We start from the raw sequence: 23166 nt of genomic DNA on the forward strand, positions 1-23166 counted from the left end.
TCAGGATTTGTTGTGTCTTGAATGTGGAATGGATGTGGTATTTATAGGGAGAGGGGAGTGACAAATCTGAATTCAATATGGCTAATGCATACAACACTTGCATTATAAAAGATGAATTGGTTGATGCACTTCACTAATGCAAACAACACTTGCATTATAAAATCTGAATTGGTTGATGCACTTCACCAATAGATCCCACCAGCAGCCCTAGCTCATCTTCATGTCACCATGACCAAGCTTCCAACCAGAAATGATAGCTCATACCTAGCTCACCATGACCAAGCATCCAACCAGCACATGCTGAGGTCAGCATAACCAGCAACTTCAAGGGCTTACAACTTGGGCTTCTCTTAATCAAATTAGGACTTTAAGCACTCGAAATTGAAGTTCAGAATGTCTTCTTTCCAGCCATATGTCATTTGGGCCAATCCAAGGTCGGAGGAGGAAGTTAAGGCCAAAACAAATTGCTAACTCATTTTGCGCGCTGATAAAATCCATCCTGAGCATGGCTCTGTGTTTGCTAGGTAACAGACTCCATATTTATCCAATGGGGCTCAATTTTGGATATGTTATAGTACACACCCATTGGAACAACTTTCATGAAGAATGCTGCCTCATCCGAGCTGTGTAGGTTGCTGAAACAAAGCTTGCAATATGACCTACGGAACTGGACTGGCAGGGGGCTGTAGCCAAAATGAGTTTGTCTTTTAAGCTATTCTTCCATTCATCCAAATTAGGCCTTAACATGCTTGAATTGCATGAATTATGCTCTCTTGCTCTATTGGCCTACAAAACACACAAAGGGAGGGAAATAACTTAGAATTATAGGAACTAAGCAAAAGAAGTAAGTAAATTGGGCATGTATATGTATGAAATTATGAGCTTAACAAACTTGAATTGTCCAATTTGGAAAACCTATTGATTTCGGATCGAGCCCAAAACTTGGGCAACATCATAATACGGTGGGAGGAGTCATATGGTGAGTTTTGAGTGAAATCCAATCGCTAGAAGTATGGAATACACCAACCACTCCAATTAGGAACGAACTGCTGTTGAACTTGAATAGTCCAATTTCTCACACCTATTGATTTCGGATGGAGCCCCAAACTTGGGCAACATCATAATATGGTGGGAGGAGTCGTTTGGTGAGTTTTGAGTGAAATCCAATTGCTAGAAGTATGGAATACACCAACCACTCCAATTAGGAACGACCTGCCGTTGAACTTGAATTGTCCAATTTGGAACACCTATTGATTTCGGATCGAGCCCAAAACTTGGGCAACATCATAATATGGTGGGAGGAGTCATTTGGTGAGTTTTGAGTGAAATCCAATCGCTAGAAGTATGGAATACACCAACCACTCCAATTAGGAACGAACTGCTGTTGAACTTGAATTGTCCAATTTGGAACACCTATTGATTTCGGATCGAGCCCAAAACATGGGCAACATCATAATACGGTGGGAGGAGTCATATGGTGAGTTTTGAGTGAAATCCAATCGCTAGAAGTATGGAATACACCAACAACTCCAATTAGGAAAGAACTGCCGTTGAAAATGAATTGTCCAATTTCTCACACCTATTGATTTCGGATCGAGCCCCAAACTTGGGCAACATCATAATATGGTGGGAGGAGTCATTTGTTGAGTTTTGAGTGAAATCCAATCGCTAGAAGTATGGAATACACCAACCACTCCAATTAGGAACGAACTACCGTTGAACTTGAATTGTCCAATTTGGAACACCTATTGATTTCGGATCGAGCCCAAAACTTGGGCAACATCATAATATGGTGGGAGGAGTCATTTGGTGAGTTTTGAGTGAAATCCAATCGCTAGAAGTATGGAATACACCAACCACTCCAATTAGGAACGAACTGCCGTTCAACTTGAATTGTCCAATTTCTCACACCTATTGATTTCGGATCGAGCCCCAAACTTGGGCAACAGCATAATATGGTGGGAGGAGTTGTTTGGTGAGTTTTGAGTGAAATCCAATCGCTAGAAGTATGGAATACACCAACCACTCCAAATAGGAACGAACTGCTGTTGAACTTGAATAGTCCAATTTCTCACACGTATTGATTTCGGATCGAGCCCCAAACTTGGGCAACATCATAATATGGTGGGAGGAGTCATTTGGTGAGTTTTGAGTGAAATCCAATTGCTAGAAGTATGGAATACACCAACCACTCCAATTAGGAACGACCTGCCGTTGAACTTGAATTGTCCAATTTGGAACACCTATTGATTTCGGATCGAGCCCAAAACTTGGGCAACATCATAATATGGTGGGAGGAGTCATTTGGTGAGTTTTGAGTGAAATCCAATCTCTAGAAGTATGAAATACACCAACCACTCCAATTAGGAACGAACTGCCGTTCAACTTGAATTGTCCAATTTCTCACACCTATTGATTTCGGATCAAGCCCCAAACCTGGGCAACATCATAATATGGTGGGAGGAGTCATTTGGTGAGTTTTGAGTGAAATCCAATCGCTAGAAGTATGGAATACACCAACCACTCCAATTAGGAACGAACTGCTGTTGAACTTGAATTGTCCAATTTGGAACACCTATTGATTTCGGATCGAGCCCAAAACATGGGCAACATCATAATACGGTGGGAGGAGTCATATGGTGAGTTTTGAGTGAAATCCAATCGCTAGAAGTATGGAATACACCAACAACTCCAATTAGGAAAGAACTGCCGTTGAAAATGAATTGTCCAATTTCTCACACCTATTGATTTCGGATCGAGCCCCAAACTTGGGCAACATCATAATATGGTGGGAGGAGTCATTTGTTGAGTTTTGAGTGAAATCCAATCGCTAGAAGTATGGAATACACCAACCACTCCAATTAGGAACGAACTACCGTTGAACTTGAATTGTCCAATTTGGAACACCTATTGATTTCGGATCGAGCCCAAAACTTGGGCAAAATCATAATATGGTGGGAGGAGTCATTTGGTGAGTTTTGAGTGAAATCCAATCGCTAGAAGTATGGAATACACCAACCACTCCAATTAGGAACGAACTGCCGTTCAACTTGAATTGTCCAATTTCTCACACCTATTGATTTCGGATCGAGCCCCAAACTTGGGCAACAGCATAATATGGTGGGAGGAGTTGTTTGGTGAGTTTTGAGTGAAATCCAATCGCTAGAAGTATGGAATACACCAACCACTCCAAATAGGAACGAACTGCTGTTGAACTTGAATAGTCCAATTTCTCACACGTATTGATTTCGGATCGAGCCCCAAACTTGGGCAACATCATAATATGGTGGGAGGAGTCATTTGGTGAGTTTTGAGTGAAATCCAATTGCTAGAAGTATGGAATACACCAACCACTCCAATTAGGAACGACCTGCCGTTGAACTTGAATTGTCCAATTTGGAACACCTATTGATTTCGGATCGAGCCCAAAACTTGGGCAACATCATAATATGGTGGGAGGAGTCATTTGGTGAGTTTTGAGTGAAATCCAATCTCTAGAAGTATGAAATACACCAACCACTCCAATTAGGAACGAACTGCCGTTCAACTTGAATTGTCCAATTTCTCACACCTATTGATTTCGGATCAAGCCCCAAACCTGGGCAACATCATAATATGGTGGGAGGAGTCATTTGGTGAGTTTTGAGTGAAATCCAATCGCTAGAAGTATGGAATACACCAACCACTCCAATTAGGAACGAACTGCCGTTGAACTTGAATTGTCCAATTTGGAACACCTATTGATTTCGGATCGAGCGCAAAACTTGGGCAACATCATAATATGGTGGGTGGAGTCATTTTGGTGAGTTTTGAGTGAAATCCAATCGCTAGAAGTATGGAATACACCAACCACTCCAATTAGGAACGAACTGCTGTTGAACTTGAATTGTCCAATTTCTCACACCTATTGATTTCGGATCGAGCCCCAAACTTGGGCAACAGCATAATATGGTGGGAGGAGTTGTTTGGTGAGTTTTGAGTGAAATCCAATCGCTAGAAGTATGGAATACACCAACCACTCCAATTAGGAACGAACTGCTGTTGAACTTGAATTGTCCAATTTGGAACACCTATTGATTTCGGATCGAGCCCAAAACTTGGACAACATCATTATATGTTGGGAGGAGTCAATTGGTGAGTTTTGAGAGAAATCCAATCGCTAAAAGTATGGAATACACCAACCACTCCAGTTAGGAACGAACTGCCGTTGAACTTGAATTGTCCAATTTCACACACCTTTTGATTTCGGATCGAGCCCAAAACTTGGGCAACATCATAATATGGTGGGAGGAGTCATTTGGTGAGTTTTGAGTGAAATCCAATCGCTAGAAGTATGGAATACACCAACCACTCCAATTAGGAACGAAATGCCGTTGAACTTGAATTGTCCAATTTGGAACACCTATTGATTTCGGATCGAGCCCAAAACTTGGGCAGCATAATAATATGGTGGGAGGAGTCATTTGGTGAGTTTTGAGTTAAATCCAATCGCTAGAAGTATGGAATACACCAACCACTCTAATTAGGAACGAACTGCCGTTGAACTTGAATTGTCCAATTTGGAACACCTATTGATTTCGGATCGAGCCCAAAACTTGGGCAACATCATAATATGGTGGGAGGAGTCATTTGATGAGTTTTGAGTGAAATCAAATTGCTAGAAGTATGGAATACACCAACCACTCCAATTAGGAACGAACTGCCGTTGAACTTGAATTGTCCAATTTCTCACACCTATTGATTTCAGATCGAGCCCAAAACTTGGGCAACATCATAATATGGTGCTAAGAGTCATTTGGTGACTTTTTAGTGAAATCCAATCGCCAGAACTATGGAATACACCAACCACTCCAATTTGGAACGAACTGCCGTTGAACTTGAATTGAACAATTTCGAACACCTATTGATTTCGGATCGACCCCAAAACTTGGGCAACATCATAATATGGTGGCAGGAGTCATTTGGTGAGTTTTGAGTGAAATCCAATCGCTAGAAGTATGGAATGCACTAACCACTCCAATTAGGAAAGAACTGTCGTTGAAATTGAATTGACCAATTTCTCACACCTATTGAATTCGGACCGAGCCCAAAACTTGGGCAACATCATAATATGGTGGGAGGAGTCATTTGGTGAGTTATGAGTGAAATCCAATCGCTAGAAGTATGGAATACACCAACCACTCCAATTAGGAACGAACTGCCGTTGAAATTGAATTGTCCAATTTCTCACACGTACTGATTTCAGATCGAGCCCAAAACTTGGGCAACATCAAAATATGGTGGGAGGAGTCATTTGGTGAGTTTTCAGTGAAATCCAATCGCTAGATATACGGAATACACCAACCACTCCAATTAGGATGTAACTTTCGTTGAATTTGAATTGACCAATTTCTCACACCTATTGATTTCGGATCAAGCCCAAAACTGGGGCAACATCATAATATGGTGGGAGGAGTCATTTGGTGAGTTTTGAGTGAAATCCAATCGCTAGATGTATGGAATACACCAACCACTCCAGTTAGGAACGAACTGCCGTTATACTTGAATTTTCCAATTTGGAACACCTATTGATTTCGGATCGAGCCCAAAACGTGGGCAACATCATAATATGGTGGGAGGAGTCATTTGGTGAGTTTCGAGTGAAATCCAATCGCTAGAAGTATGGAATACACCAACTACTCCAATTAGGAACGAACTGCCGTTGAACTTGAATTGTCCAATTTCTCACACCTATTGATTTCGGATCGAGCCCCAAACTTGGGCAACATCATAATATGGTGGGAGGAGTCATTTGGTGAGTTTTGAGTGAAATCCAATCGCTAGAAGTATGAAATACACCAACCACTCCAATTAGGAAGTAACTTTCGTTGAATTTGGATTGACCAATTTCTCACACCTATTGATTTCGGATCAAGCCCAAAACTTGGGCAACATCATAATATGGTGGGAGGAGTCATTTGGTGAGTTTTGAGTGAAATCCAATCGCTAGAAGTGTGGAATACACCAACCACTCCAATTAGGAACGAACTGCCGTTGAGGTTGAATTATCCAATTTCTCACACGTATTGATTTCTGATCGAGCCCAAAACTTGGGCAACATCATAATATGGTGGGAGGAGTCATTTGTTGAGTTTTGAGTGAAATCCAATCGCTAGAAGTATGGAATACACCAACCACTCCAATTAGGAACGAACTGCCGTTGAACTTGAATTGTCCAATTTGGAACACCCATTGATTTCGGATCGAGCCCAAAACTTGGGCAACAACATAATATGGTGGGAGGAGTCATTTGGTGAGTTATGAGTGAAATCCAATCGCTAGAAATATGGAATACACCAACCACTACAATTAGGAACGAACTGCCGTTGAAATTGAATTGTCCAATTCTCACACCTACTGATTTCGGATCGAGCCCAAAACTTGGGCAACATCGTAATATGGTGGGAGGAGTCATTTGGTGAGTTTTGAGTGAAATCCAATCGCTAGAAGTATGGAATACACCAACCACTCCAATTAGGAACGAACTGCCGTTGAACTTGAATTGTCCAATTTGTAACACCTATTAATTTCGGATCGAGCCCAAAACTTGGGCAACGTCATTATATGGTGGGAGGAGTCATTTGGTGCGTTTTGAGTAAAATCCAATCCCTAGAAGTATGGAATACACCAACCACTCCAATTAGGAACGAACTGCCGTTGAACTTGAATTGTCCAATTTATCACACCTATTGATTTCGGATCGAGCCCCAAACTTGGGCTACATCATAATATGGTGGGAGGAGTCGTTTGGTGAGTTTTGAGTGAAACCCAATCGCTAGAAGTATGGAATACACCAACCACTCCAATTAGGAACGAACTGCCGTTGAACTTGAATTGTCCGATTTCTCACACCTATTGATTTCGGATCGAGCCAAAACTTGGGCAACATCATAATATGGTGGGAGGAGTCATTTGGTGAGTTTTGAGTGAAATCCAATCCCAAGAAGTATGGAATACACCATCCACTCCAATTTGGAACGAACTGCTGTTGAACTTGAATTGGCCAATTTCTCACACCTATTGATTTCGGATCGAGCCCAAAACTTGGGCAACATCATAATATGGTGGGAGGAGTCATTTGGTGAGTTATGAGTGAAATCCAATCGATAGAAGAATGGAATACACCAACCACTCCAATTAGGAACGAACTGCCGTTGAACTTGAATTGTTCAATTTGGAACTCCTATTGATTTCGGATCGAGCCCAAAACTTGGGCAACGTCATTATATGGTGGGAGGAGTCATTTGGGGAGTTTTGAGTAAAATCCAATCGCTAGAACTGTGGAATACACCAACCACTCCAATTAGGAACGAACTGCCGTTGAACTTGAATTGTCCAATTTCTCACACCTATTGATTTCGGATCGAGCCCCAAACTTGGGCAACATCATAATATGGTGGGAGGAGTCATTTGGTGAGTTTTGAGTGAAATCCAATCGCTAGAAGTATGGAATACACCAACCACTCCAATTAGGAAAAAACTGTCGTTGAAATTGAATTGACCAATTTCTCACACCTATCGAATTCAGATCGAGCCCAAAACTTGGGCAACATCATAATATGGTGGGAGGAGTCATTTGGTGAGTTTTGAGGGAAATCCAATCGCTAGAAGTATGTAATACACCAACCACTCGAATTAGGAACGAACTGCCGTTGAAATTCAATTATCCAATTTCTCACACGTATTGATTTCTGATCGAGCCCAAAACTTGGGCAACATCATAATATGGTGGGAGGAGTCATTTGTTGAGTTTTGAGTGAAATCCAATCGCTAGAAGTATGGAATACACCAACCACTCCAATTAGGAACGAACTGCCGTTGAACTAGAATTTTCCATTTTGGAACACCTATTGATTTCGGATCGAGCCCCAAACTTGGGCAACATCATAATAAGGTGGGAGGAGTCATTTGGTGAGTTTTGAGTGAAATCCAATTGCTAGAAGTATGGAATACCCCAACCACTCCAATTAGGGACGTACTGCCGTTGAACTTGAATTGTCCAATTTCTCACACCTATTGATTTCGGATCGAGCCCAAAACTTGGGCAACATCATAATATGGTGGGAGGAGTCATTTGGTGAGTTTTGAGAGAAATCCAATCTCTAGAATTATGGAATACACCAACCACTCCAATTAGGAAAGAACTATCGTTGAAATTGAATTGACCAATTTCTCACACCTGTTGAATTCGGATCGAGCCCAAAACTTGGGCAACATCATAATGTGGTGGGAGGAGTCATTTGGTGAGTTTTTTTTTGAAATCCAATCGCTAGAAGTATGGAATACACCAACCACTCCAATGAGGAAAGAACTGTCGTTGAAATTGAATTGACCAATTTCTCACACCTATCGAATTCGGATTGAGCCCAAAACTTGGGCAACATCATAATATGGTGGGAGGAGTCATTTGGTGAGTTTTGAATGAAATCCAATCGCTAGAAGTATGGAATACACCAACCACTCCAATTAAGAACGAACTGCCGTTGAAATTGAATTATCCAATTTCTCACACGTATTGATTTCTGATCGAGCCCAAAACTTGGGCAACATCATAATATGGTGGGAGGAGTCATTTGGTGAGTTTTGAGTGAAATCCAATCGCTAGAAGTATGGAATACACCAACCACTCCAATTAGGAACGAACTGCCGTTGAACTTGAATTGTGCAATTTCTCATACCTATTGATTTCGGATCGAGCCCCAAACTTGGGCAACATCATAATACGGTGGGAGGAGTCATTTGGTGAGTTTGGAGAGAAATCCAATCACTAGAAGTATGGAATACACCAACCACTCCAATTAGGAACGAACTGCCATTGAACTTGAATTGTCCAATTTGGAACACGTATTGATTTCGGATCGAGCCCAAAACTTGGGCAACAACATAATATGGTGGGAGGAGTGATTTGGTGAGTTTTGAGTGAAATCCAATCGCTAGAAGTACTGAATACACCAACCACTCCAGTTAGGAACGAACTGCCGTTGAACTTGAATGGTCCAATTTCTCACACCTATTGATTTCGGATCGAGCCCAAAACTTGGGCAACATTATAATATGGTGGGAGGATTCATTTGGTGAGTTTTGAGTGAAATCCAATCGCTAGAAGTATGCAATACACCAACCATTCAAATTAGGAACGAACTGCCATTGAACTTGAATTGTCCAATTTCTCACACCTATTGATTTCGGATCGAGCCCCAAACTTGGGCAACATCATAATATGGTGGGAGGAGTCATTTGGTGAGTTTTGAGTGAAATCCAATTGCTAGAAGTATGGAATACCCCAACCACTCCAATTAGGAACGAACTGCCGTTGAACTTGAATTGTCCAATTTGGAACACGTATTGATTTCGGATCGAGCCCAAAACTTGGGCAACATCATAATATGGTGGGAGGAGTCATTTGGGGAGTTTTGAGTGAAATCCAATGTTGTTAATTATTATGTTAACTCGCAATTGTACGGGGCAATTAGTAGTATAGCAAGACAAGTACGAGGTCGTACCCACGAAGACTGAGAAGTTCAAATTAGTTATGTACGTAGATTACCGAATTCAAGAAGTTAGGAAGTTAAGTCTAAAACAGAAATTAAAGTGAGAGTGATTGTGATTGTGAAAGGAAGTGAGCAAACTGAAATTGCAAATGAAAGCAAATAAACAAGTGTAACAAAGAGTGGTTTTAAGAGTTGGAAAACAGATTTGGAGACTAGGGCATTCGAATCACCATAACAATTCAATTCTGGGTTATATGGAGTCAAGTAACAAGTCTAATTCAAATTCAAAGATTGATTCTAGCTAAAGTATGATTAGGCCATGGTGTTTGGTCCTAACCTTGTGTTCCTAATTCCCTAATTTGATCATTTGTTGTCTAACCTAAAATTAAGCATTAGGAACCCATTAAGCATAGAAGAACAATTTAAACAACCAAGCATGTATCTAATCCCTGTTGTCGAATGTCCATACATACTCTTCCTATTCATAGTTCAATTCGAATTAAAGCATGGTGTCTACTCTTAATTCAAACCAATATAGTTAACAAACAAGTTCTAATGGTGATCAATCATTCAAACAAGCATGTTAACTTATAAGCATAATGAATAAGAACATGAATCATGAATCAAACTTGAAACTCCAAACTTATAAACCCAGAATATTCATGTTAGGTTACATCGAAGCCCTAGTTATGGATTTAGCTACTGATAATGGAAAAGAAACTAAAATAGAAATGGGAAAACATAATGAATGCCATAAGAGTAGAAAAACCCTTTTCTGAAGTTCTTGTAGTGTCCAATGCTTCTCCAAGAGCTTCTCCACGTCTAGAAGGATGTATGAAGGATATGGAGGTGATTTGAGATGAGCTTGAGTGAGTGGTGATGGCTGAGAAAGAGGAAATTCGTAGGGAAATGGAAGGGAGGTTTTCTGGAGCTGTTTTGGTGATTTTGGGGCAGTTTAGAGTATTGGGTTGATTGCTTGAGTGTTTGGGGTTGTGGGAATGTATGAGGATGATTTCTGGATGATGGAAGTGTGGAGGATGGCTGAAGTCAATTTTGTAGCTTGAAGACTCCTCTATTTATAGGGCTAAGAGGGAGGAACATCATGATGAAATCCAACACCACCATTCCTCATTTAATACAACCCATAACTCCCACTTCATCTTGTCTATGTAGTGTGGTTGGAATCAATCCCATCCCATACTTCTTTTGCTGCACCTCAAGCTTTCTTCACATGGGATCAAAGGTGATCAATTGTGGCTGCCTTTTGCTGCCAACCCATGTGGTCTTCTTTTGGTTGTTGAACAAAAACGAGTCTTCTGAACCAGACTTGGTGTAGGAAGGCCAGAGGTTTCAAAACCTATCCAATGGGGCTCAAATTTGGATATGTTATAGTAGACACCCATTGGAACAACTTCTATGAAGAAAGTATTCCCATCGGAGCAGTAGAAGTATTCGTTTTGGGCCTTGCAATTTGGCTTCCGAACAGAGACTGGAATTGACTTCATTTCATTTATGCTTTACATGCATGCACATGCTTTCTCAATAATAACTCCAGCATGTACCAACTTGATCCTTTAGACTTTCATAGCTGGAATGCCTCCCCACTTCACTCATTATGTTGGATCCAAAGTCAGTTGCAGCATGGGTGAGGCACATGGAGGCACATGACAAAGCTGGCAGCTGCAAATCCTCCTGAGCAGGGTTGAGTGTTGGGCGGGCTGAGCACTCCACAAATGTCCAATTGGGCTGCAATTTGGATATGTTGTACTAGACACCCATTGGAACAAGTTTCATGAAGATCTTCACTTCATCCAAGCCCCATAGCATGCTGATCCAAGGCCAAGAAGCTGACCTACGAAATTGGGCTGGAAAGGAGATGTAGCCAAAATGTGTTTGTCTTTAAGCCCTTCTTCCATTCACCCAAATCAAGCCTTAACATGCATGGATTGCATCATTTCCTACCCAAAGTCATCATTGTTACCTAAATGTCAATTAACTGAAAGATAAACACAAAAAGGATTAAAAGCACAAGTTTAACTCAAACACATAACCAAATCATAAGCTAGAAGGGTACAAAATGATATACAATTATGAACCGATCAAATACCCCCAAACCTACATTTTGCTAGTCCTCGAGCAAAACAACACAAAACAAAGTTAAAAACAAAAAGTTAACTAAACCACTTTCGTAGGTAACTCGATTGCATTGAGCGTATGCAACAAGCCTTTAAACCTCTAGGCATCCCTAGTAGGAGGAGTTGTGTCTCCTGAGGGTTTAACAGAAACGATACCCACAAACGCATTACTAACTCTACAAAACAAAGTGGTTAGTAAAACTTGAAATCAACTAATGAGAACGAAAGAAAACTTTAGTCATACCTCCAACACCGTAGAGTTGCCAAGATAGGTGATCAATCAGTGTGTAATGTGGAAGCTATAGCTCAAAGGCACACGGTTTCAAAGCAAGCACACTCAAACCTTGAATAAAGAACATGCTTCGACTCTAATTCTCACAGATAACACTCAATCACTCAGAACCAATGGTTTTATTCTCTCAAACAAGCTTAAGTGAGTATATGAAATAGAAGCACAATATTTGGTTAGATCTCATGAAGGGAATCAAATACTAAGAATAGAGATACACACATACCTACCAACACCCATGAATACATCCTCAAAGATCAGCTAGGTCTTTCACAAGGTTTGTAATGAAAGGTAAGGTTAGGGGAAATGGAAGAATTGGAAGGAAAAACAGGTAACTTAAGAACATACCAAGGTTGCATTCTTCATTGATCTGCAAGGTAGCATTGACTTATAATGGCATGGTTGCAAACTTCATGGTACCACCTGGCATAGACTTTATTTATTTTTATTTTTTTTTACACTTAGATCAAATCGAAACACTTTCATCTTCGTTGATTTGATCTGCATCTTCATTAACTTCATTGCACAGAATCACACCATCTTTCATTTAGGCACATGGCAGCAACTTCCTTGCTTCAAACTTTATCTTGGCACACCTTGGTATATTTCTAAGCTATAGGGTATGGCTACAATAGGTGAAGTATCTCAGATTGAGATACAAAGGTAGGGAAATGATGAGGGTGATAGAAGAAAAGGCTTTAAGTGTTTGGCTTCAAGAGGGTTGATGGAACACACATATAGGTAGGGTGAAAAGAAAGCACATCGAATGGTTATGCACACATAGCCTAGCATCACTTCAATGAGTTCATTCATGAATGAGAGCAAGCACATGATATCTGCAAAAGAGAATCATCCTTAGTATTCAATCAAAATGGAATAATGAGATCATTTAGAGTGAAATGAAGAAAATAAATTGGGATGAGAAATAGAAACACTTTAAACCCTCTCAAGAAAGCAATTGGGCTCAATATAGCTCACTAGGGTAATCTCCACTATTCTCCTTCGAGAATTTGAGCATGGTACTTTAGCCACCAGAATTCTAGGAGCCAAAGCTTTGTGAAGTGCAAAATTCTGATATGAAAACCTCAATGGCAGCTCCATAGCATCGATTGTATGATATTTAAAAAAAAAAAAAAATTAGTGACAAATGAACGAAAATTGAAAACACAAATGAATGAAATTTGAAAACCTTCCCCCCAGACCTGAATTGAACATTGTCCTCAATGTTAAAGCAAAGTAAAGATGATTGAGAACAAGTAAATGATAAAGGGAAAAGTTTAGAAAAAGTTTAGAAGAAGAAAAAAAAAAAAAAACAAAACAAAAAAAAACACACACAAATATACAAGCAACTCACGGATGACCAGTTAAGGGCCTCAGAAAACACAGCCAGGGGATCCGGGAAGGTTGGAGGGGTCACAATGGTCCCGCTTAAAACCCAAACTTCTTAGACACCGAAGGTGTCGCCTAAAGAACTCCTAGACACTGTATTGACGGAGGTGCTCACTGGGGTTACCAAAAGTTAGCTCATATGAAAAAAAAAATTATTTAAAGAAACAGAAACTTAAAATGACTAAAATAAAAACAAAACAAGTAAAGAGAAAGGATAGAAATGCTCCCCCTTGATGCGATTAGGTCGATTGCTACCAAGCACCTTCTTCTTGAACACATGGGTTGCCTCCCAAGAAGCGCCTTAGTTACTGTCTTGGCAAGACATTATGTGATCAGCTAAGTTGATGGTACAAAGGGAAGTTGATCCACCACATGGCCTGTTTGAATGCCAGCTGAGATTCCCTCATAGAATGGCTTTAAACGTTGTCCATTTACTTTGAAAGTTGAGCCGTCTTTAGGGTTTTGAATCTCCACAGCTCCATAGGGAGAAACATTGACCACGGTGAATGGGCCTTGCCATCTAGACTTCAATTTTCCTGGAAAGAGACGCAATCGTGAGTTAAACAAAAGAACTGACATACCTTTGGAGAACTCTTTCCGTTGAATGTTTCTGTCATGGTAACTCTTGGTTCGTTCTTTGTAAAGCTTTGCATTCTCATAAGACTCATGTCTAATTTCTTCCAATTCATTGAGCTGAAACTTTCTTGCATGGCCTGCCTTGTCTAGATCAAAATTTAACTTCTTGATGGCCCAAAAAGCATTGTGTTCAAGCTCCATTGGCAGGTGACAAGCTTTCCCAAACACAAGACGATAAGGGCTCATCCCAATGGGAGTCTTATATGCAGTCCTATAAGCCCATAATGAATCATTGAGCTTGGCTGCCCAATCTTTCCTTGTATTGTTCACCACCTTCTCCAGGATGTGCTTAATTTCTCTATTGCTTATTTCCACTTGACCAGAAGTTTGCGGATGATATGGTGTAGAGACTCGATGGGTGATGTTGTACTTCTTCATGAGTGCTTCGAATGGCTTGTTACAGAAGTGGCTGCCTCCATCACTAATGACAGCCCTTGGAGTACCAAACCTTGTGAAAATATTATCCTTCAAGAACTTGAGCACCACCTTATGATCATTGGTTTTGGTGGCTATGGCTTCCACCCATTTAGACACATAATCAACAGCAACAAGTATGTAAGTACAACCAAAGGAAGATGGGAATGGTCCCATGAAATCAATACCCCACACATCGAAGAGCTCCACAACAAGTATGCTATTCAATGGCATTTCGTTCCTGCGACTTATGTTCCCCATCCTTTGACACCTATCACACTTAACACAAAAATTAAACGCATCTTTGAATAGAGTGGGCCAAAAGAAACCAGATTGGAGAATTTTAAGTGCTGTTTTCTTAGCTCCAAAGTGACCTCCACAAGCCAATTCGTGGCTATGCCTAAGTATGCTTTCTTGCTCTTCTTCTGGAACACATCTTCTGATGAGTTGATCCGGGCAATGCTTGAATAAGAAAGGTTCATCCCAGACATAATGTTTCACCATGGAAAAGAACTTCTTCTTGTCCTGAGAAGTTAGATCATTTCTAAGAACACCACAAGCAAGATAATTAACAAAATCAGCATACCATGGTTCTTTGACTTGGGCAGCATATAGTTGTTCATCAGGGAAAGTCTCATTCAAGGGTAGCACAGCTTCTCCTTTTTCTTCAACCACAATTCTGCTCAAATGATCAGCTACCACATTCTCACATCCCTTCTTGTCTCGAATTTCCAAATCGAACTCTTGCAGCAAGAGAATCCATCTAATCAAGCGTGGTTTTGCGTCCTTCTTAGTGAGCAAGTATCTAAGAGCTGCATGGTCAGAATAAACAATTACTTTAGAACCAACAAGATAAGAACGAAATTTTTCTAAAGCAAAAACCACAGCAAGGAACTCCTTCTCTGTTGTGGAGTAGTTGATTTGAGCATCATTCAAGGTCCGGCTAGCATAATGAATCACATGGGGGAGCTTGTTCTTCTTTTGACCTAAAACTGCACCAATAGCAAAGTCAGAGGCATCACACATTATTTCAAATGGTAAAGACCAATCTGGAGCTATGATAATAGGGGCTGAAGTTAGCTCCCTCTTCAAGGTAGTAAAGGCTTCCATGCAAGCTTCATTAAACTCAAAAACAGCATCCTTAGCAAGGAGATTACACAATGGCCTTGTAATGCTTGAGAAATTTTTGATGAACCTTCTATAGAATCCAGCATGACCTAGAAAGCTTCTAATTCCTTTCACAGAGGTAGGGGGTGGCAGATTTGAGATGAGATCGATCTTGGCTTTATCCACTTCAATTCCCTTGCTTGAAATCACATGGCCTAGCACAATGCCTTGTCTCACCATGAAGTGACACTTCTCCCAATTCAAAATCAGGTTTGTTTCCTGGCATCTTTTAAGCACTAGAGACAAGTGGTGAAGACAATTATCAAAAGAGGAACCAAAAACTGAAAAATCATCCATAAATACCTCAATGAATCGTTCCACCATATCTGAAAAGATTGACATCATGCATCTTTGGAAAGTTGCTGGGGCATTGCACAAACCGAATGGCATCCTTCTATAAGCAAACGTACCAAATGGGCATGTGAATGTGGTTTTCTCTTGGTCTTCCGGAGCAATGGGAATTTGATTATAACCTGAAAAACCATCAAGAAAACAATAGTAAGCATGGCCAGATAAACGTTCAAGCATTTGATCAATAAAAGGCAAGGGGAAATGATCTTTTCTAGTGGATGTGTTCAACTTCCTGTAATCAATGCAAACTCTCCAACCAGTGATAGTTCGTGTAGGAACTATCTCATTCTTCTCATTCTTCACAACGGTGATTCCGGACTTCTTCGGAACAACTTGTACAGGGCTCACCCACTTAGAATCTGAAATTGGGTAGATGATTCCTACATCGAGTAGCTTTAAAACTTCAGCTCTAACCACCTCTTTCATGTTGGGATTTAGCCTCCTTTGGGCATCACGGGATGGTTTGCTGTCTTCTTCCATTAGAATCCGGTGCATGCACATGCTTGGACTAATTCCTTTGATGTCTGCTATGGTCCACCCAATGGCTGTTTTATGCTCTTTTAGAACCTTAATTAAGCTCTCTTCTTCATGTGAGGTGAGACCTGCAGCAATTATAACAGGGAGAGTTTCGTTAGCACCCAAATAAGTATATTTAAGATGATTGGGCAGTGGTTTAAGTTCTAGCTTTGGTGGGGTGATAATGGATGGCTCCAATTTCGTGGATGATGGTCCAAGAGGCTCGAGTGGTGGCCTAAAGGATGGTGGGTATGGTTGAAACACTTCTAAGGCAGCCACCACTTCTTGGAACTCCGGTTCACAAAGATCTTCCTCTTCTTGTGTTAAGACAGCTTCTAGAGCATCATTAGACTTTCTCTGCAAAATTTTGGAAGAAACCTCATGATCCACAACATCAATTGAAAAGCAAGAATCAAGAGAGATAGAAGGTTGAGATAGAGCATTAAGCATTTTAAATTCAACAGTTTCACCCAGAACAGTCATGGAAAGGGTGCTATCTTTCACTTTGATAACTGTGTCTGCAGTGGCCATGAATGGCCTGCCTAGGAGAATGCGATCAACATGATCTCCATTTGGATTGTCTTCCATGTCCATCACTACAAAATCAGCAGGGAGAATTAGTGTATTAACTTGAACTAAAATATCTTCTACAATACCTTTTGGATATTTTATAGAATGATCAGCTAGTTCAAGTCGTATTGAAGTCTTCTTCATCCCTTCTAAGCCAAGCTTTTGATACAATGAATATGGCATTAGGTTGACACTTGCTCCCAAGTCCAACATGGCTCTTCCAACCTTATTGCCTCCAATGTTAATGGGAATGTCAAAGCTGCCAGGATCAACTAGTTTTGGTGGAAGCTTCCTTTGCAACACAGCACTTACATTCTGGTCAAGCTTTACATCTTCATTTGGAGCGAAATTGAGCTTGTGAGTTTTCAAGTCCTTGATGAACTTTCCATATGCAGGAATCTGTTCAATAACATCAAGCAAAGGCAAATTGATATTAACTTTACTCAAAATATCATAAATCTCTTTAAAAGCCTTATCTTGCTTTGCTTTCTTAAGACGGCCTGGAAATGGAATCGGTGGAACATATGGAGCGGGTGGCACGTATCTATCTTCTTGAAGATGTGGTGGCACAAATTTGTCATCTCTCTTATGCAATTGGAATTGTTTGGATTCCTGAGAATCTGATTTGGCATTAGGAGCAGATTGAGAAGTTTTGAGATGTTCCCCTTCTGTAGCCGTGGTCTCCTCCTCTTCATCTTCTACAATCACAACATCATTTGAAAGATTAGAATCAACTTTACTATCAATGATCTTACCTGATCTGAGCACATGAATGGCCTTGGCTTCTTGGTTCTTTGGATTGATCTCGGTTTGGCTTGGCCATTTCCCAGGTGCTCTTTGAGTTATTTCAGCAGCTAATTGGCCTATTTGAACTTCCAATTTGGCAATGGCAGCTTGTGTAGTTTGCTGGAAATTGGATTGGTTGACTGCCATCTGCTTAACTATATCCTCCAATGATGATGTTTGTTGTGGCTTTTGGAATGAAGGGGGATTGGCTTGATTCTGAGTATTCCTCCATGAAAAGTTTGGATGATTCCTCCAACCTGGATTATAACTTTGAGAGTATGGATCATTTCTTGGACCTTGGTTGTAGGAATTTACCAACTTAGCTTGCTCTTGCACAAATTCTGGATATCCAGCCCCAAGTGGACAAGCTATGGTAGCATGGTCAGGAGTTTCGCAAATACTACACACTTCCTTCGAAGGGCTTCTTGAGTTTAATGCAAGAAGAGCATCTAGCTTTTGTTCCAGTTTTGAAATCTGCACACTAGAAGCATCATTAGAACCACTAATAACACGTTTACCTCTTGTATCCGTATGTTGGGTCTCCATTGCTATCTCCTCAAAGAGTTCGTATGTTTCTTCTGGAGTTTTGGTTTTAAAAGAACCACCTGCAAAATTGGTGACTATATTATGACTAGAAGGGGTTAGTCCTTTATAAAACATACGCATTTGAAGCTTCAATGGAATCCCATGATGAGGACATTGGTTGAGCAGCCCATTGAATCTCTCCCATGCTTCACAAAACGATTCATCATCTTGCTGTGCAAATAACAAGATCTTATCCCTAAGCATGTCGGTCTTTTGCGTGGAGAAGTATTTCTCCAAGAACTTCTTTTGAATGGCAGCCCATGTAGTGAGTGAACCAGGCTTCAAAGAATTCAACCAATATTTCGCCTTATCCTTCAAAGTGTATGGAAACACTCTCATTCGAAGTTGATCTTCTGTCACACCTGTCAAGGGAAAAGAACTCACAACATTAAAAATATCCTTTATATGAGTTAATGGATCTTCATTAGGTAAACCATAAAAGGAAGGCAGCATATTAAGATGAGAAGATTTAAGCTCATAATTTCGAGCTACAGTGGGCAGCAAAATGCTTGAAGGAGATGCTGGAATTGTTGGGATATCAAGTTCTCCCATGAACTCATTGGCAGCCATCTCTTCTTCTTCTTCTTCTTGGTCTGAACTTGCTTCCGAATTTGAAGGTGAAGAACCAGGAAGTTCAGTGTGGAGAGCAATACTTGTAAATGTGGCAAGAGCTTGCTCTTTTGCAGTTGACAACTCTCTTTCTAGACGATTATGAACTTCAGAGATCACCCGGTTGGGTTGCAACGATGGTCCTGCGTTCAAAGATCTGGAGCGTTGGAACGAAGACCTCACTTGTTCAAGGAACGGTCTTTTAGACATAAACTACCTGAAACAGAAAATTAGATTAATTAGAAACACTAAAAAGAATAGGGTAACCTTGGGCACATAACCAGGGAAGAACTTTCGTTCAGTCCCCGGCAACGGCGCCAAAATTTGTTGTTAATTATTATGTTAACTCGCAATTGTACGGGGCAATTAGTAGTATAGCAAGACAAGTACGAGGTCGTACCCACGAAGACTGAGAAGTTCAAATTAGTTATGTACGTAGATTACCGAATTCAAGAAGTTAGGAAGTTAAGTCTAAAACAGAAATTAAAGTGAGAGTGATTGTGATTGTGAAAGGAAGTGAGCAAACTGAAATTGCAAATGAAAGCAAATAAACAAGTGTAACAAAGAGTGGTTTTAAGAGTTGGAAAACAGATTTGGAGACTAGGGCATTCGAATCACCATAACAATTCAATTCTGGGTTATATGGAGTCAAGTAACAAGTCTAATTCAAATTCAAAGATTGATTCTAGCTAAAGTATGATTAGGCCATGGTGTTTGGTCCTAACCTTGTGTTCCTAATTCCCTAATTTGATCATTTGTTGTCTAACCTAAAATTAAGCATTAGGAACCCATTAAGCATAGAAGAACAATTTAAACAACCAAGCATGTATCTAATCCCTGTTGTCGAATGTCCATACATACTCTTCCTATTCATAGTTCAATTCGAATTAAAGCATGGTGTCTACTCTTAATTCAAACCAATATAGTTAACAAACAAGTTCTAATGGTGATCAATCATTCAAACAAGCATGTTAACTTATAAGCATAATGAATAAGAACATGAATCATGAATCAAACTTGAAACTCCAAACTTATAAACCCAGAATATTCATGTTAGGTTACATCGAAGCCCTAGTTATGGATTTAGCTACTCATAATGGAAAAGAAACTAAAATAGAAATGGGAAAACATAATGAATGCCATAAGAGTAGAAAAACCCTTTTCTGAAGTTCTTGTAGTGTCCAATGCTTCTCCAAGAGCTTCTCCACGTCTAGAAGGATGTATGAAGGATATGGAGGTGATTTGAGATGAGCTTGAGTGAGTGGTGATGGCTGAGAAAGAGGAAATTCGTAGGGAAATGGAAGGGAGGTTTTCTGGAGCTGTTTTGGTGATTTTGGGGCAGTTTAGAGTATTGGGTTGATTGCTTGAGTGTTTGGGGTTGTGGGAATGTATGAGGATGATTTCTGGATGATGGAAGTGTGGAGGATGGCTGAAGTCAATTTTGTAGCTTGAAGACTCCTCTATTTATAGGGCTAAGAGGGAGGAACATCATGATGAAATCCAACACCACCATTCCTCATTTAATACAACCCATAACTCCCACTTCATCTTGTCTATGTAGTGTGGTTGGAATCAATCCCATCCCATACTTCTTTTGCTGCACCTCAAGCTTTCTTCACATGGGATCAAAGGTGATCAATTGTGGCTGCCTTTTGCTGCCAACCCATGTGGTCTTCTTTTGGTTGTTGAACAAAAACGAGTCTTCTGAACCAGACTTGGTGTAGGAAGGCCAGAGGTTTCAAAACCTATCCAATGGGGCTCAAATTTGGATATGTTATAGTAGACACCCATTGGAACAACTTCTATGAAGAAAGTATTCCCATCGGAGCAGTAGAAGTATTCGTTTTGGGCCTTGCAATTTGGCTGCCGAACAGAGACTGGAATTGACTTCATTTCATTTATGCTTTACATGCATGCACATGCTTTCTCAATAATAACTCCAGCATGTACCAACTTGATCCTTTAGACTTTCATAGCTGGAATGCCTCCCCACTTCACTCATTATGTTGGATCCAAAGTCAGTTGCAGCATGGGTGAGGCACATGGAGGCACATGACAAAGCTGGCAGCTGCAAATCCTCCTGAGCAGGGTTGAGTGTTGGGCGGGCTGAGCACTCCACAAATGTCCAATTGGGCTGCAATTTGGATATGTTGTACTAGACACCCATTGGAACAAGTTTCATGAAGATCTTCACTTCATCCAAGCCCCATAGCATGCTGATCCAAGGCCAAGAAGCTGACCTACGAAATTGGGCTGGAAAGGAGATGTAGCCAAAATGTGTTTGTCTTTAAGCCCTTCTTCCATTCACCCAAATCAAGCCTTAACATGCATGGATTGCATCATTTCCTACCCAAAGTCATCATTGTTACCTAAATGTCAATTAACTGAAAGATAAACACAAAAAGGATTAAAAGCACAAGTTTAACTCAAACACATAACCAAATCATAAGCTAGAAGGGTACAAAATGATATACAATTATGAACCGATCATCCAATCGCTAGAAGTATGGAATACACCAACCACTCCAGTTTGGAACGAACTACCGTTGAACTTGAATTGTCCAATTTCTCACACCTATTGATTTCGGATCGAGCCCAAAACTTGGGCAACATCATAATATGGTGGGAGGAGTCATTTGGTGAGTTTTGAGTGAAATCCAATCGCTAGAAGTATGGAATACACCAACCAAACCAAATAGGAACGAACTGCCGTTGAACTTGAATTGTCCAATTTGGAAGACCTATTGATTTCGGATCGAGCCCAAAACTTGGGCAACATCATAATATGGTGGGAGGAGTCATTTGGTGAGTTTTGAGTGAAATCCAATCGCTAGAAGTATGGAATACACCAACCACTCCAATTAGGAAAGAACTGTCGTTGTAATTGAATTGACCAATTTCTCACACCTATCGAATTCGGATCGAGCCCAAAACTTTGGCAACATCATAATATGGTGGGAGGAGTCATTTGGTGAGTTTTGAGGGAAATCCAATCGCTAGAAGTACGGAATACACCAACCACTCCAATTAGGAACGAACTGCCGTTGAACTTGAATTATTCAATTTGGAACACGTATTGATTTCGGATCGAGCCCAAAACTTGGGCAACATCATAATATGGTGGGAGGAGTCATTTGGTGAGTTTTGAGTGAAATCCAATCGCTAGAAGTATGGAATACACCAACCACTCCAATTAGGAACGAACTGCTGTCGAACTTGAATTGTCCAATTTGGAACACCTATTGATTTCGGATCGAGCCCAAAACTTGGGCAACGTCATTATATGGTGGGAGGAGTCATTTGGTGAGTTTGGAGAGAAATCCAATCACTAGAAGTATGGAATACACCAACCACTCCAATTAGGAACGAACTGCCGTTGAACTTGAATTGTCCAATTTCTCACACCTATTGATTTCGGATCGAGCCCAAAACTTGGGCAACATCATAATATGGTGGGAGGAGTCATTTGGTGAGTTTTGAGTGAAATCCAATCGCTAGAAGTATGGAATACACCAACCAAACCAATTAGGAACGAACTGCCGTTGAACTTGAATTGTCCAATTTGGAAGACCTATTGATTTCGGATCGATTCCAAAACTTGGGCAACATCATAATATGGTGGGAGGAGTCATTTGGTGAGTTTTGAGTGAAATCCAATCGCTAGAAGTATGGAATACACCAACCATTCGAATTAGGATCGAACTGCCGTTGAACTTGAATTGTCCAATTTGGAACACGTATTGATTTCGGATCGAGCCCAAAACTTGGGCAACATCATAATATGGTGGGAGGAGTCATTTGGTGAGTTTTGAGGGAAATCCAATCGCTAGAAATACGGAATACACCAACCACTCCAATTAGGAACGAACTGCCGTTGAACTTGAATTGTCCAATTCGGAACACGTATTGATTTCTGATCGAGCCCAAAACTTGGGCAACATCATAATATGGTGGGAGGAGTCATTTGGTGACTTTTGCGTAAAATCCAAATGCTAGAAGTATGCAATACCCCAACCACTCCAAATAGGAACGAACTGCCGTTGAACTTGAATTGTCCAATTTCTCACACCAATTGATTTCGGATCGAGCCCAAAACTTGGGCAACATCATAATATGGTGGGAGGAGTCATTTGGTGAGTTTTGAGTGAAATCCAATCGCTAGAAGTATGGAATACACCAACCACTCCAA

The 23166-nt window shown here is 40.5% G+C and overlaps 1 non-coding gene across 1 annotated transcript; it reads left to right on the forward strand.

Moving 5' to 3' along the window:
- The first annotated feature begins 18465 nt into the window (after positions 1-18465).
- On the forward strand, positions 18466-18572 carry LOC148295731 (small nucleolar RNA R71). The gene has a single exon (XR_015834827.1). It is a non-coding gene; the product is annotated as a small nucleolar RNA R71 (small nucleolar RNA).
- The last annotated feature ends 4594 nt before the right edge of the window (positions 18573-23166 follow it).

Source organism: Prunus avium, chromosome 3 (assembly GCF_965620075.1).
Source record: "Prunus avium chromosome 3, drPruAviu1.hap1.1, whole genome shotgun sequence".
Taxonomy (NCBI): Eukaryota; Viridiplantae; Streptophyta; class Magnoliopsida; order Rosales; family Rosaceae; genus Prunus; species Prunus avium.